Source organism: Mirounga angustirostris, unplaced genomic scaffold (genome assembly GCF_029215605.1).
Source record: "Mirounga angustirostris isolate CCGP_5_RB_7025 unplaced genomic scaffold, mMirAng1.0.hap1 SCAF_13, whole genome shotgun sequence".
Lineage (NCBI taxonomy): Eukaryota > Metazoa > Chordata > Mammalia > Carnivora > Phocidae > Mirounga > Mirounga angustirostris.
Genome location: NW_026991721.1, coordinates 11,297,398 through 11,312,348, shown reverse-complemented (window position 1 = coordinate 11,312,348; position 14,951 = coordinate 11,297,398). Strand labels below are relative to the sequence as shown.

General features: G+C 37.0%; 2 protein-coding genes across 7 annotated transcripts in view; one reads left to right on the top strand and one right to left on the bottom strand.

Annotated features, from left to right (window-relative positions):
• Positions 1-14,951, bottom strand: part of LOC123857111 (olfactory receptor 10V1) — a 70,379-nt gene that overhangs the window by 4,144 nt on the left and 51,284 nt on the right. For both annotated transcript variants that reach the window (XR_010406840.1, XR_010406841.1), the window contains one exon: positions 695-849. The gene's annotated coding sequence lies outside the window, so the exon portion shown is untranslated. The remainder of the gene's footprint in view (positions 1-694; positions 850-14,951) is intronic.
• The window catches only part of LOC123857113 (olfactory receptor 10V1-like), a 71,422-nt gene that overhangs the window by 13,762 nt on the left and 42,709 nt on the right, over positions 1-14,951 (top strand). The window contains exons 4-8 of one of the 5 annotated variants that reach the window (XR_010406838.1): positions 4,497-4,700; positions 5,745-5,875; positions 6,196-6,326; positions 6,884-6,949; positions 7,593-10,068. The gene's annotated coding sequence lies outside the window, so the exon portion shown is untranslated. The other 4 variants (XR_010406835.1, XR_010406837.1, XR_010406836.1 and 1 more) reach the window with 4 other exon arrangements.

Genomic DNA, 14,951 nt, shown 5'->3' with positions numbered 1-14,951 from the left:
TAAGGCGTTAGCCTATTTACTCATGAAATGGTCATTGCCATTCTTGTGACTAGATGCATAGCTTCCCAGTTCTGTTCATTTTGAAGTTGTCAGATGTTTTTCTGCTCTGAACACAAACTGGATATTGTTCAATGCATAGTGAAACTGTTTTGATTCTTTTCGTCTGTCTTCACTTGGACTAAATTGTGAGAACAAGGACCCATGATAAATGGCAGGTCTATAAGTTACTGATTACCTGGAAAGAAAGTCAAAACACAGATCAGAATTTTCCTTGTGGAGCCAGTCTTCCAGACTTTTACAGATGTTACAAAAACCAAAGACAAAGACAGAATATTTATTATTCTAAGGGATAATTAGAATCATCTTATTATCAAGAACTCTGGTGGTGTATCTCCTTTGCTATAATCTTCAGAGTTGGCTCTTAAGCACATAGGTAGGGAATCTGATGCCCTACAAGGCAGCTAAGAGAGATGCTGGAATTGGCTGAGAACTTACCTTCCTCTGGAAGGAGGAATGATCTTCTAATCCAAGTGTTATTTCTAAAGGTTTCCCTCAATCCTCAAGCCTTTATAACTTCTGCAGGGATCTTTGGGACCAATCTCCCCCGGGTGTCCCCAGATCCCTGTCCACAAACAAGTGCCAGGTGGTGGAACAGACCTTGTCATTGTTCCTTCTTCCCAGAAGCCAAACTCACCGTCAGGTGTTTCTATCAAGCACAGTGTCTCTTCAGCAATCTTGCATCTTGCTGTGTTTTAGTTCAATTGAGGCATTTATCCCTTGGAACCTGGTGTTTTAGGAGGGTTTCACAGTCCACCAGTCAAGTTTCACCTCCAACAGTGGTTTATAGCCCTTAGAAATTCAAAGCAAGAGAAACAAACAACCTTTATCATCCACTGTTTAGTAGCTTTTAAAGAGTTGACTTACATTTCATTGGTAGTTTGCCTTGATGAAGTCACCCCCTTTCTCAGTTGTTTTAAAAATAGTGCTTGGGTGTTATTTTCTGTGATAATGTCATTAAGCCAAAAACCAACAACCAGAATAGTCTTTCTTCTGGAGTAAATCACTGGTGTCATTTTCATAAAGAAAAAACATAATAAATAGTGTATCTAATCACCTAGATAAAGGTTGAGAAATTGAGTCAGACATCTGATTATTATTATTTTGTATTGAAGTATATTTAACAATGTTATATTAGTTTCAGAGGTACAACATATTGATTGGACAATTCTGTACATTACTCAGTGCTCACCACCGTAAGTGTAGCCACCATTTGTCACCATGCAACATTATTACAACATATTTTTTATATTTATTCATTAGAGAGAGAGAGAGAGTACACAAGCAGGGGGAGAGGCAGAGGGAGAGGGAGAAGCAGACTCCTCACTGAGCTGGGAGCCTGATGTGGGGCTTGATCCCAGGACCTGGAGATCACGACCTGAGCCGAAGGCAGTTGCTTAACCATCTGAGCCACACAGGTGCCCCAACATTATTACAGTATTATTGACTATATTCCCTATGATGCACTTTTTATCTCTGGAACACTTGATTGTTTTGAGGCAAGCCCCGTGACATTTTGTAGGATGAAGGCAAAATTTTGCATTAACAGCATACTTCATTGCTGTTCATATATTCTGATGTTCGGTAGACATATCTTTAGATTATGTCTTTAAACTTTTAAAATCATTATTATTTCTTCTCTCAAAAAGTGATTTGGTATCACTACCACACCAGGGGAATATCACCATTATTTTCAAAAGACTTAAAACTTTTCTTTATTAAAGAAGGAGGTACCCCTGAAATTAATAATATACTATATATTAACTAATTTGAATTCAAATTTTAAAAAAAAGGAGGCGGAAGTTGGAGAAAAAGAGGAACAAATTTTGTGGTTTAAAAATAATGTAAAGTAGTGTGAAGTGTGCACATATAATATATAATGTTTTCTAAGTGCTTTTACATTACTCTTTTATTCTCACACTATCTTATGAGGTTGAAATGATCATTTCCATTTTACAGATGGGTCAGTAGAAGCTCACCTAGGCTAAGTAAAGGATAGTGCTCGAGCCAGGGCTGAAATTCAGATTTCATAACCTAAAGTCCTTTTTTATTATATTAAGCTGGCTTTAGTCTGTATTATTATGGCTATAATAATTATTACTGCTTGTTATTAATTAAGCTTTTTGGTTTAATTTTATTAAAACTTCTTTCTAGTAACCTTTTCTCATTCCACCCTTTGTCTTTCTGATTCTATATTTCTCTTGATCATATAACCTTTAGAAGAGGATCATTTTCATGGTCCCTTGGCTTATAAAGCTTCCTTGAAGTAGAAAAAAATGATTCTTTTTCAAGTTAAAAAGTTAAGCTGAGCACATTGTTTTTCAGTCACAATTAAAACAAACATGATTTCTGTATGAAGTATACAGATCAAATTATTGAACTTAAATAATAGAAAAATTGAATTTTTAACTACAATAAATATGTCCTGGATATAACAATTTTTTAATTGTTATTTTAATTTTTAATTGAAGTGTAGGTGACATACTGGTTTCAGTTGTATGACATAATGATTCGATAGTTCTATATCTTACAAAATGCTCATCATGATAAGTGTAGTCACTATCTGTCACCACACAAAGTTATTGCAATATTTTTTTCTCCTTGATTTTATTTATTTATTTGAGAGAGAGAGAGAGACAGCATGAGAAAGAGAGAGAGAGAGAGTTGTGAGCATGAGCAGCGGGGAGAGAGGAGGGAGAAGGAGACTCTCTGCTGAGCAGGGAGCCCAACATGGGGCTCGATCCCAGGACCGTGGGATCATGACTTGAGCTGAAGGCAGACGTTTAACTGACTGAGCCACCCAGGTGCCCTCAAAGTTATTACAATTTTGACTATTTCCTATGTTGTACTTTTTATCCCTGTGACTTATTTATTTTATAACTGGAAGTTTCTACCTTAGTCCCCTTGACCTATTTTGTTCATCCCCCTACCTCCGCTCTACTCTGGCAACTACCAGTTTGCTCTCTGTATTTATGAGTCTGTTTCTCTTTTGTTGTTGTTGTTTGTTTGTTTGTTTGTTCATTTGTTTTGTTTTTTAGATTCTATATATAAGTGAAATCATATGGAATTTGTCTTAATAATTTCTTACAAAATATTTATACCTCTTGCTTCCATGGAAACAAACTTTTTCTGAGTATTTCAGTGCTTACCAGTTCTAATATCTGTTTTATAGAAGCCATCACTAGATTTACAGTCATCTTTCTTTGCCATTTAGACCTCAAGTTTTTTTTAAATTTTTTAAAATTATTAACATATAATGTATTATTTGTTTCAGGGGTACAGGTCTGTGATTCATCAGTCTTACACAATACACAGCACTCACCATAGCACATACCCTCCCTGATGTCCATCACCCCCCCTCACCCCCCTCCACTCCAGCAACCCTCAGTTTGTTTCCTGAGATTAAGAGTCTCTTATGGTTTGTCTCCCTCTCTGGTTTCATCTTGTTTCATTTTTTCCTCTCTTCCCGTATGATCCTCTGCCTTGTTTCCACATATCAGTGAGATCATCTGATAATTGTCTTTCTGTAGACCTTAAATTTTAATAAATATTAAATTTGGGAAGCTATGTTCTCCACTAGCAACTGATATTGGCAAATTTAAAAATGAGTTAAAAAATCCCGAGACCCAGATAGTATTTGAAAATGTGCCTAGTAAATTATTACTGTAAATACATTGCACTACTAAAACAGGAATCTCATACTAGAGCTTAGAAAACTAAGATTTTTAATTCCGCATACACTGAGTTCATATTAACAGCACATTCCTTACTGTGCTCACTCAATTTCAAGGATAAAGTTTTACAGATGACTACAGTAGCTCACTTTCTTCATAATTCATTAAATTACACATGTCAACTTGGATACTGAAAATTCTCTTAGGAGTATAAACCTTTCTTTGCAAGATAATATTGGTGTTTTCAATAGAGAAAAACAGTAAATTGATTTGAAATTGATGAGCTGATTGTGAGATTCTCAATTCACAGTTGAAATGCATGTTGCTCCTGTTTTTGTTTTGTTTTGTTTTGTTTTTTCTTTTAATTTTCTGGGTTGGAGAAGTTGCCACCACATTCAGAGACTCTGAAAAACTTACTTGGAATCAATATATATATATAGTGGTTGTTTTTTTTTTTTTTTTGAAACAATTTATTGTTCTCTTTCATTGCTTCTAAGGGCATTATGTACAATGAATTTTGGTGCCTGCATTAGATTACTTAAAATATTAATTTACATAAAATATTATGCCAAATTATAACTTGGAAAAGTGAATTTAAAAGTAGATATCTTCTAAAGTATGTCTTTGCCTTGCATTCTAGAAACTATATCCTTATTTATATCATCAGCAATTTTCTGAAGAGCATTGTATACTGTGTTTTTAGAGGCATGATAGCAAACTCAATTTTTCTTTTTTTTCCTTTTTTCTTTTTTTTATTTTTTAAAGATTTTATTTATTTATTCACGAGAGACAGAGGCAGAGGGAGAAGCAGGCTCCCCGCGGAGCAGAGAGCCTGATGCGGGACTCAATCCCAGGACCCTGGGATCATGACCTGAGCCGAAGGCAGACGCTTAACCGACTGAGCCACCCAGGTGTCCTGCAAACTCAATTTTTCTATTATATATTTGACAATAGCTCCAAATTTATTTGGTAAATATAACTTGGATTTGTTCTAGCGTTTTTGTTGGGATTGAAAAATCATTGTATATCTCTTGGATGATATAAAAGTTCACTGGCATCAAAAGTGAATTTTGTTACTTTGTTCACAATAGAATGGTCTAGAATGTTTTAGAGGATCTTATGTTTCAATATATTATGTATTCCATACAAATTTGTACCATTGTCATATGTCTCATTCACTCAAATTATTTGTATCTGGATTAAGCTCTTTTTGGCAGACAAAAAAAAAAAAAGCTAATGTCCACTTAATGCATACAACACAGTATCTATTATATAGTAGGTCCTCACAAAATAGTATCTCTAAATTGTCCAAATATGAAATATCTCCATATTGTGATTTATTATATATTAAAATTATTCATGTTATTTTTCTGCTCTGTGGCCCACTGTTACACTATTGTTTAAAAACAAAATGATACCTACCATCCAAGACCTTCTCTATAAATTTTTTTCTTCTTAAATTCCATTAGATTTTCAGCAGAATCTCAGTTTTACTCTGTATTCTAATGAGGCCATTTCCTAAATAGGTTCTATACTTTCCCACCTACATGCTTTTGCTCATCTCATGCCATTATACTAGATATATCCTAGGGTCTCTTGCCGTCAAACACCAACCTATCCTAAAATTCTTACTTAAAGAGGTATTTTCTCCATAAAGTCTATCCTAATAGTGTATTTAGGAATAGGCTCTTTAAACTTTCATAGTTCTTTATATAAACCTTGTCTATGATATTATCTTATAGGTAATTGTGTACTTAAAAAATTATTAGACTACATATCTGATTAAGGGCAAAAACAATGGTAAATTTATTTTTTAATAATTCTACACATATAGTTACTCGATAGATACTTGTTAACTTAAATCAATCTTCTTGGCCACAGAAATGATGAGACAGCAAAGACTTGGCGATGTGAGAAGAACAACTTTAGACTAGAAAGCTGTGCTCATTCAATGGGACTCACAGTAGATTTTTGTTCAACAAATATTTATTTTGAGTGTTCTCTTTGTGCTAGATGATGTATTAGCATTTTAAGTGTGCAACTGACCTGAGAGGAGGAGACAATAAACAGGAACCTAGAGGAACTGTCCCTCAAAGATGCAGAACTTTGAGAGAGAATGCAGACTGCTCTTGCTGAGACAAAAGGTTAAGTTTTTTTTGTTTACTTTATTTTAAAGATTTTATTTATTTATCTGAGACAGAGAGAATGAGAGAGACAGAGAGCACATGAGAGGGGGGAGGGTCAGAGGGAGAAGCAGGCTCCCTGCCGAGCAGGGAGCCCGATGCGGGACTCGATCCAGGGACTCCAGGATGATGACCTGAGCTGAAGGCAGTCGCTTAACCAACTGAGCCACCCAGGCGCCCCAGAAGAACAACTTTAGACTAGAAAGCTGTGCTCATTCAATGGGACTCACAGTAGATTTTTGTTCAACAAATATTTATTTTGAGTGTTCTCTTTGTGCTAGATGATGTATTAGCATTTTAAGTGTGCAACTGACCTGAGAGGAGGAGACAATAAACAGGAACCTACAGGAACTGTCCCACAAAGATGCAGAACTTTGAAAGAGAATGAGGACTGCTCTTGCTGAGACAAAAGGTTAAGTTTTTATTTATTTGAGAGAGAGAGCCAGCTAGTGAGAGAGAGCATGAGTTGGGGGAGAGGGAGACGGAGAAGCATGCTCCCCGCTGAGCAGGGAGCCTGATGTGGGGCTTGATCCCAGGACCCCTGGATCATGACACGAGTCAAAGGCAGACCCTTAACTGACTGAGTCACCCAGGAGCCCTGAGACAAGAGGTTTTAAAAGAAACTTCACCGGAAAATGGCATTAGTTAATGAGAGCCTAAGAGACAATAGGAAAATCTCAGGAGACTAGATATTGATGCTATAGAAGAGCCAGAGATGAACATATCACATTGTAGTAATGATTAGAACAACTTAAAAATCAGATAGTAAATAGGTTAGCCTGGCGATGGGTATTAAAGAGGGCAGGTTCTGCATGGAGCACTGGGTATTATACGCAAGTAATGAATCATGGAACACTACATCAAAAACTAATGATGGAATGTATGGTGATTAACAACAACAACATAATGAAAAATATATATATAGAATTGCCAAAAGCCATAAAGAATGCAAACTATGTTCTTCTCCAGAAGACCAGGAACCAGGGACCAGTGCTGTTGCAGAATTTAGCTGGAGGAAGACTGAGACCACAATCGGTGATTATGGGGTTCATCTCTAAGCCAAAATAAGAAGCATTTTTTGGGGGGGTGACTAAGATTATCTCCAAATGTAAGAGTCCCACCAATCCTGAAAAGAAACTTTGTGCAATGTCTGCTTTTCAACCTCAAATGGAGATTTAAAAAAAGCAACTGAACTTGGATACTCCACAAGTTGTAGCTACCAAGTCAACCTGTGGTTTGAGTTTATTTACCATAAAATAAGAAACATAAACTCTATAAAACCTCTACCTTTTCCATTTTGGCTTTGAGAACAGGAAACTTGAAGATATAGCAACCTTTAGAGGGACAAAAAAATAAGTTCTCTTTTATGAAATCCCAGAATGTAAAACAAAACCCAACAAGAAGAAATTATAGAGAGATAGCTTTTAGTTCTATAAAAAAGGAATATCTTCATTAGTTCTGGTTTTGGTAAAATGAAGTAAGCATCATCTACCCTGTCCCTCCCACTGAATGCAGCTAAAAAACTTGGACAGAAAGCAAGGAGCAGCCATCTGAGGGCTCTGAAAAGCAAATAGTAACAGGTAGTTTGGGAAAGAAGGCCAGATTTGGAGGACAGCTGACCTGGTGGTTGGTTTGCCCCTTTTTGTTCCCTCTCCTATGTCCCCTCGCCTGGACTCAGGGCAGCCTGAAACCCAGAAGTGGGTATTGGCATGGATAGACAGGACTCCAAGAGGAACCATCTAGTTCAGACTGGAAGAGTGAGAAAGGGATCTCCTGCTGGTGACAATGACAGCGGTGGGACCCACAGGCACCTAAAATTCAGGGGGAAAGATACCTTTTTCTCCAATCAAAGAACTTGTTGTCTCTAGAAGGTAAGGTGAATCCCTGTGGATTTTTTTTTCTCTCTCCCATCTTCCTGCCATTTGGACCCAGACCTGGGTGCAGTCAAGGGAAATTCCCTTCAGAGTAGGTAAATAAACCTTAGCCTTCTGACCAAGCAGGAGAACCCAGGGAACTGGAAAGTACCAGGCAGATTTTGCAGAGGGAGGATCTCAGGAAAGTGACCTGATAAAGCTGTTTATGAATTCTTGGGCTCACCCCTGAGTCACAAATGGGTGGAAAGGAATCCAAACAGCACACTAGAGACTTTGAAGACTTAGATGGAACTAAGAGATAAACCACCTTCCAGGTGCCAGACTGGCCACTGGGTAGAACACATGTGGAACATATCTGAATATCACATCAAAGGCTTTGAAAATTGAACTAACATTGAAGTTACAACATAAAGGGGTGGAGTGGTGGTGGTCAAAGAATTTCCAACACTTTGAATCTGATAACCAGAGAAATTACTGAGACTAGGGTTGATAGTAACCCTGCCAGCTCTAGTCTCCAGAAGAGAATGAGGATGGGGAACAGATGGTAAAGATTTGGGGATTGCCGTCAATGTTGATCCCTTCCCAACTGGACTACTTTCTAGATCAGTGGCTCTTACGCTGTATTATGTATCAGAATCACATGGAAGGCTTGTTAAACCTCAGATTGCTGGGCCCTACCTTCTCCTACTTCTGATTAAGTAGATTTGCTGGGGCGGGGCTGAGAATTTGCATTTGTAACAGGTTCACAGGTGATGCAGATGCTCCTGGTCCTGGGACCTGCATGCACTATGAGGGTCACTGTTGTAAAATAGCATTGCACAGGAACCAACAGGTTTCAAGTGCATATCATTAATTGGAATTATTGAGAAGCTAGCCAGGATCCTCTGTGACTTTAACCTTTCTGTCTAGCAGTTATGTGTTAGATATTAACCGCCCCCCCCGACACACATACCTTGGCCCCTAACCCTAACTCTAACCTCCAGAAACAGCTACTTCTCACATCTCCCCTTCTTTTTCTTCATTTCCTCCCCCTCTACCCCCTCATCCTCCCTCCTCATTCTTTTTTATTCTCTTTCTCTAGCAACTACTATATTAGCTATTGAAAAAAAAAATGTGATTTTCCTGACCTCCAGGGACAACAAGAACTCCTTCTCTTTATTTGCTTTCCCCTCCCTCTTCCTCTTTCCCTTTCTTCTCCTCCCTCTCTCCCTACCTTTACTCCCTCCTTGTTTTGGATACAATAACAAAACATAGTTGGAATTTTCATCAGAACAATGAGAATTCTCATCAGAATGATGACTCAGAAGAAGCCCCAGAATTTTTCCTCCGGTAATTATTCACAAGTTGTTACAACATGGGACACTGGATTCCATTGCTCATAGATATTGTAATGCCTTTTGGCTCATTTAGTAGTTGGCCACCTACTCCTGAGTTTTCCAGGTGAATAATGGATCTACGGATGGGATTCAGTGGTTCATTTACAATTTTTGTAAACTGAACATACTGGATATATACATACAGAGATATCAATCTCTAGAAAATCAAACTAAAAATCCCTGTATTTGCAGTGAAGTCCACCACTCAACACTGGATGCTCCTTCTGTACTTTTTTGGTCTTTGGGATTTGGGCAGGAGGAAAAGAACGTGAGAAAGTAACAGGAACTAGTTTTGCCAAGCCCTACAAAGAATAGGAAAGAGTATTTTTGAATGTCAAGAAAGAAAACAAAAACTTTATTTACAATCTTTCTGAAATCAAGAAATGAAGAATGAGTTTTTTTTAAGATTTTATTTATTTATTTGAGAGAGAGAATGAGATAGAGCATGAGAGGGGGGAGGGTCAGAGGGAGAAGCAGACTCCCTGCCGAGCAGGGAGCCCGATGCGGGACTCGATCCCGGAACTCCAGGATCATGACCTGAGCCGAAGGCAGTCGCTTAACCAACTGAGCCACCCAGGTGCCCAAGAATGAGTTTGTTTTAATTCTTTTCATAATTTTCCATTTTAGAAAAATATCCACCAGTAAACTCTTCAGCCTACCTATATAAACAGCATCATAACACTGTACCTGAATTTAATGACCAGAAGAAGTGGAGAAGCTTTATGTACAAAAAACAAGTTCATTATAGGTATTATTGTAAAACTGGAAATATCTAAAATGTTCAGTTTTGGGGAATGGTTTGACTCTGTATTAATCAGTGATTGCTGCAAAAATGTCATATAACAAACAAATCCCAAACCTAGTAACTTGTAAGTATTTATTTAATGATTTTCTTATATTTTTATTTGTTTATACAGGTGATTTTATGTCAGCTGGGGCAGCTCTGCTTTAGGTTACAGGCTGGCTACGCTTGGATCCAGGCTTTAGATTATGTTCAGGTCTGCTGCACAGATCTTGTTTTGGGATTGATGGGTCAGCTGCTTCCTGGGGCATGCTTTCCTCATTGTGATACAGGAAGGTGAGGGGATTAGTCAAACTAAGCAAGCATGTCTGAAACCTGTGTGCCATCATGCCCACTAGTATTCCATTGGTCAGAGTCACGTGACCAATGTCAGTGGAACCAGCCAATTTACTCTGCCACTGAAGGGATACATGGCAGAGGGAGTGACGACAGAATTGAAAACAACAGTCCAAATCTACCACACTTTTCCAATCACACGATGAGATGTTTTTCTTTTAAAAAAACCTTGTTATTGTGGGATAATGGCAAAAATATTAAAGCAGCTAGAAGAGTACAATGAACCCCCATGTACCCATTACTCAGCTTCACTAGTTATCAACTCCTGGCTACCTTTCTTTCATTTATATTTTCATTCACTCCCTTGAGTGGATTATTTAATCTCCTGGATATCATGCCCTTTAGGATCTATCTCTGAGAAAATTTTAAAAAATTGTTAAGATTTTACTTATTTGAGAGAGAGAGTGTGCATGAGCAGGGGAGGGGCAGAGGGACAGGGAGAAGCAGATTCCCCACTGAGCAGGGAGCCCGATGACGTCGACACAGGACTTGATCCCAGGACCCTGGGATCATGACCTGAACCGAAGGCAGATGCTTAACCAACTGAGCCACCCAGGAGTCCCTGAGATATTTTTTTTTTAAAAAGCATAGCCACAATCCCTTGAACTAATAATTTCTTAAGAACATGATAGAAATAAAATTCTATAAGAGAGCACAGGCAGGAATTTCTCTGACATTGGCTGTAGCAACATTTTTCTAGATATGTCTCCTGAGACAGGGGAAACAAAAGCAAAAATAAACTATTGGGACTATATTAAAATAAAAACTTCTGTACAGCAAAGGAAACAATCAACAAAACAAAAAGACAACCTACTGAATGGGAAAAGATATTTGCAAATGACATCTCCCATAAGGGGTTAGTATCCAAAATATATGAAGAACTTACATACAACTCAACACCAAAAACAACAATCCAGTTAAAAATGGGCAGAAGATATGAACAGACATTTCTCCAAAGAAGACATACAGATGGCCAACAGACACATGAAGAGATGCTCAACATCAGTTGTCATCAGGGAAATGCAAACCAAAGCCACAGTGAGATATCACCTCATGCCTGTCAGAATAGCTAAAATCAAAAACACAAGAAATGAGTGTTGGCAAGGATGTGGAGAAAAAGGAACCCTCTCGTGCCCTGTTGGTGGGGATGCAAACTGGTACAGCCACTGTGGAAAATGGTATGGAGGTTCCTTAAAAAATTAAAAATAGACTTACACGTACTGGGTATTTACCCAAAGAATGTGAAAACACTAATTCAAAAAGATATAAGCATCCTTATGTTTATTGTAGCATTATTTACAATAGCCAAATTATGGAAGCAGCCCAAGTGTCCTTCAATAGATGAATGGATAAAGAAGTGGTATATATATACAATGGAATATTACTCAGCCATAAAAAAGAATGAAATCTTGCCATTGCAACAGTGTGGTTGGATCTAGAGGGTATAATGCTAAGTATAAATAAGTAAGTCAGAGAAAGGCAGATACTGTATAATTTCACTCATAGGTGAAATTTAAGAAATAAAGTAAGTGAGCACAGAAAAAAAAGACAAAAAAAACCAGCCTCTTAAAAAAAGAACATGATAGAATCTTAGTTATCAAAAACTGTCTATAAAAGGTTTGTAATGACATAGGAAATGAATATAACTTTTAGTGAAAAAAGATAATGTATAATTACACGTATGTTAAAAATATGCTGTACAAGAGATCAAATGGAAATTTCACAAAATGTTAAAAACAGTTGTTTTTTAGTGTTGGGAATAAAGTTAATTTTTAAGAACATTTTATTTTTATCCATTTAAATACTTTAATAATTATGGATGATTTTTATATATTATATATTATTATTTATATATATTATATATTTATATATATTTATTTATATATTTATATATATTTTAATATATTTATATATTATATATTATTATAATATATATAATATATATTTTTTCATTATAATGAAAATAATGTCAAATTTAAATTTAAACATGAATTTAGGTTGCTGGGCAAGTCAGGTTACTTATATGGATATGCAATCTTCCCCGATAGTCCTATTATTAGTTTACAGAAAAGGAAGCATACAAAATTAGAAACAGTAGCATACTTGCTATTGGAAGATCTTGGGCAAATCACTCAAACTGAGTGTACTCTTCATTTGCCAAATGAGCATAATATAATGACAAACTAGGAACAGTTTGATCTTGAGGATCAAGTGCATATGAGGACATTCTGTAAATGGAAATTTGCTATACAATTGAAAAATATTATTAATATTTCTGAGACCAAATTCCTAGCTAGAACCAAGGTTAATAACTATAATATCATGTTCTAGACAGCAGGCTGTGGGAAATTGTTGTGTTCTTTAGTTTCTTATGGTCAGTTGGAAAGAGCACTGGGCTGATAACCAGGGTGGCCTGGGTTCTAGGTCTGGTGTTGCCACTCACTAGCCTGGTTACCTTCTGAGAGTCCTTCCTACTTTTTGTTGTTGTTGTTGCAAAAATTAGGAAGCTGTGTTAGATGATATCTAAGGGCCCTCTATATATCACAAATAATTGTTGGTAAAATGACTAATGCAAAATTTTGGAACTGAAAATTAATTTTTCACAGAAGGCATAATACCAACATTTGCTTGCCGTCGTTAGGTTCATTTGTTTACTGTCTCTGTAGGTTGATGTTCTGCACTGTGTGCAAATTTGGTGAGAGGAAATGGACCAATTAAAATGTGGAAGCCAAGTTTTCATAAAGCAGATGACAGAATAGATCATGGAGTTTTATATTTAGAGCCATGCAGTATATCCAAACAGATTATTTTGGGAACCGTTACGCTGCCTTCAATGTGAGCTGGACTTAATCAAAACATTTAAGTTGAAGTTTTGCTTTTGTTCCTTACTAGCTAGGTGATCTTGGGCAAATGCCTTAACTATCTGGATGCTCCATTTCTCAATCTCACAAATGGGTATCATAATGTCAGTTTAATAGGGATTCTGTTAAAAGGATAAACATGATAATATTCTTGGAATAGCTTTATATATGAAAAAGTTCTGTATATAGCGAAGTCTCTATTTGATGTTCAAAAGGGTAAGTCATCTGGAAGTGTAGCATTGTCTGTTTTCATTCATCTTAATGAAGGAAGCTGGTAAAGGGAATAATCAAAGCCCATAGGTATTAAGAAAGAAGTGAACAAAAGAAATAATTAGTTTCAAAACCTGGACAAGAACCAGAAATGGAAGTTGGAGTTTTGAATGTTGACATTGGAGCAAGAGATTTGTCAGGAGACCAGGCTTCAGCTCAATAATTATCTGTTCACCAGCTTCATTACCCTGGGCCTTATTAAATGAAGTTAGGACCTTTAGGGATATGTATGTGGGCATGATATAATAATTCTCAAATGATACTGTGTGACCTTAAGGCATAATCATCAGACTCAAGAATAAAGTTGAATTTGTTTATTAACTCTAGCAAAGAGAACTCAGATAATAACTGTAAACAAAGACACCGCATACATCTAAATAAAGGATACCAGTCCCCAAATACTGGGGTCAATAGTTGAGAGATATTTTCTTGTTTCATGCATTGGCACAACTCATTTTTAAGACTGCACAATTTTATATTCTTTTTCCTCTTATGTCTTACAGAACCATGATTGATTATCATATCTTGATTATTTTATTCCTCAGATTCTTGATACCTTGGGAAAATAAATATACTGTCTTTCCTAATGATAAGATAAACAATGCTATTAGCTCCTCATGGCAGTCCAAATGTGAACCTTGCTCTCTCTCTCTGGTGCTCCTTTCCAATTCTTATCCTGGGAAACTCTAGCTCATCTCCTCATATGCTCCAGTACCATATCTGTGAAGGCTTGGTCGGTTACTCCATGCTGCAGTCCACTCCCCTCCGTGGCTCTCACAGCACTTTATTCATATTTCACTCTTAGCCTTTGTTGCATCAAATCATGGTGGTTTGTTAACATGTTTGTTACCCCCTCTAGACTACGAGCTACTTAGAAGAGCATGTCTTTTCCCTCTTTAGGTCTCAGGATCTCATCTAATATCTGATGTTGGGTATGGGATGAAGTTAGAAGAGAGATAGGAGGCACTCAGTGCCTGAATTCTTGATCTAATTTTTGACCCACATCTCTTCTCTGAATTGGATGTATGTTTAAAAGACCAAGCCAAGTGGTGCTTGGGTGGCTCAGTCAGTTAAGCGTCTGCCTTTGGTTCAGGTCATGATCTCCAGGTCCTGGGATTGGCCCCATGTGGGGCTCCTGGCTCAGCAGGGAGTCTGCTTCTTCCCCCCTCCTCCCCGCTCATGTTCTCTGTCTCTCTCTGTCTCAAAGGAATAAATAAAATCTTAAAAAAAAGACCAAGCCAAGAAAAGGAAGTCTTGTGATGATTATTCTTCTCTTTCCTTGTTTTCTATCTCCCCCATTGCTCCATTCCTTCATTTTTTTCATCTTTCTTCTCTTCTCATCTGTAATAAGTAAAAATATTCACAGTCTAAAAAATAAAGCAATGAATTATAACCTATTCATGATTATATGCTGGTATAAATATGTAACTAAATAAAAATTTAAATGAGAGAACATAGAAAAAATCTCCCATACAATACAATTCCAAATAATTTATGTAGATATTCCCCCCTCAGTTG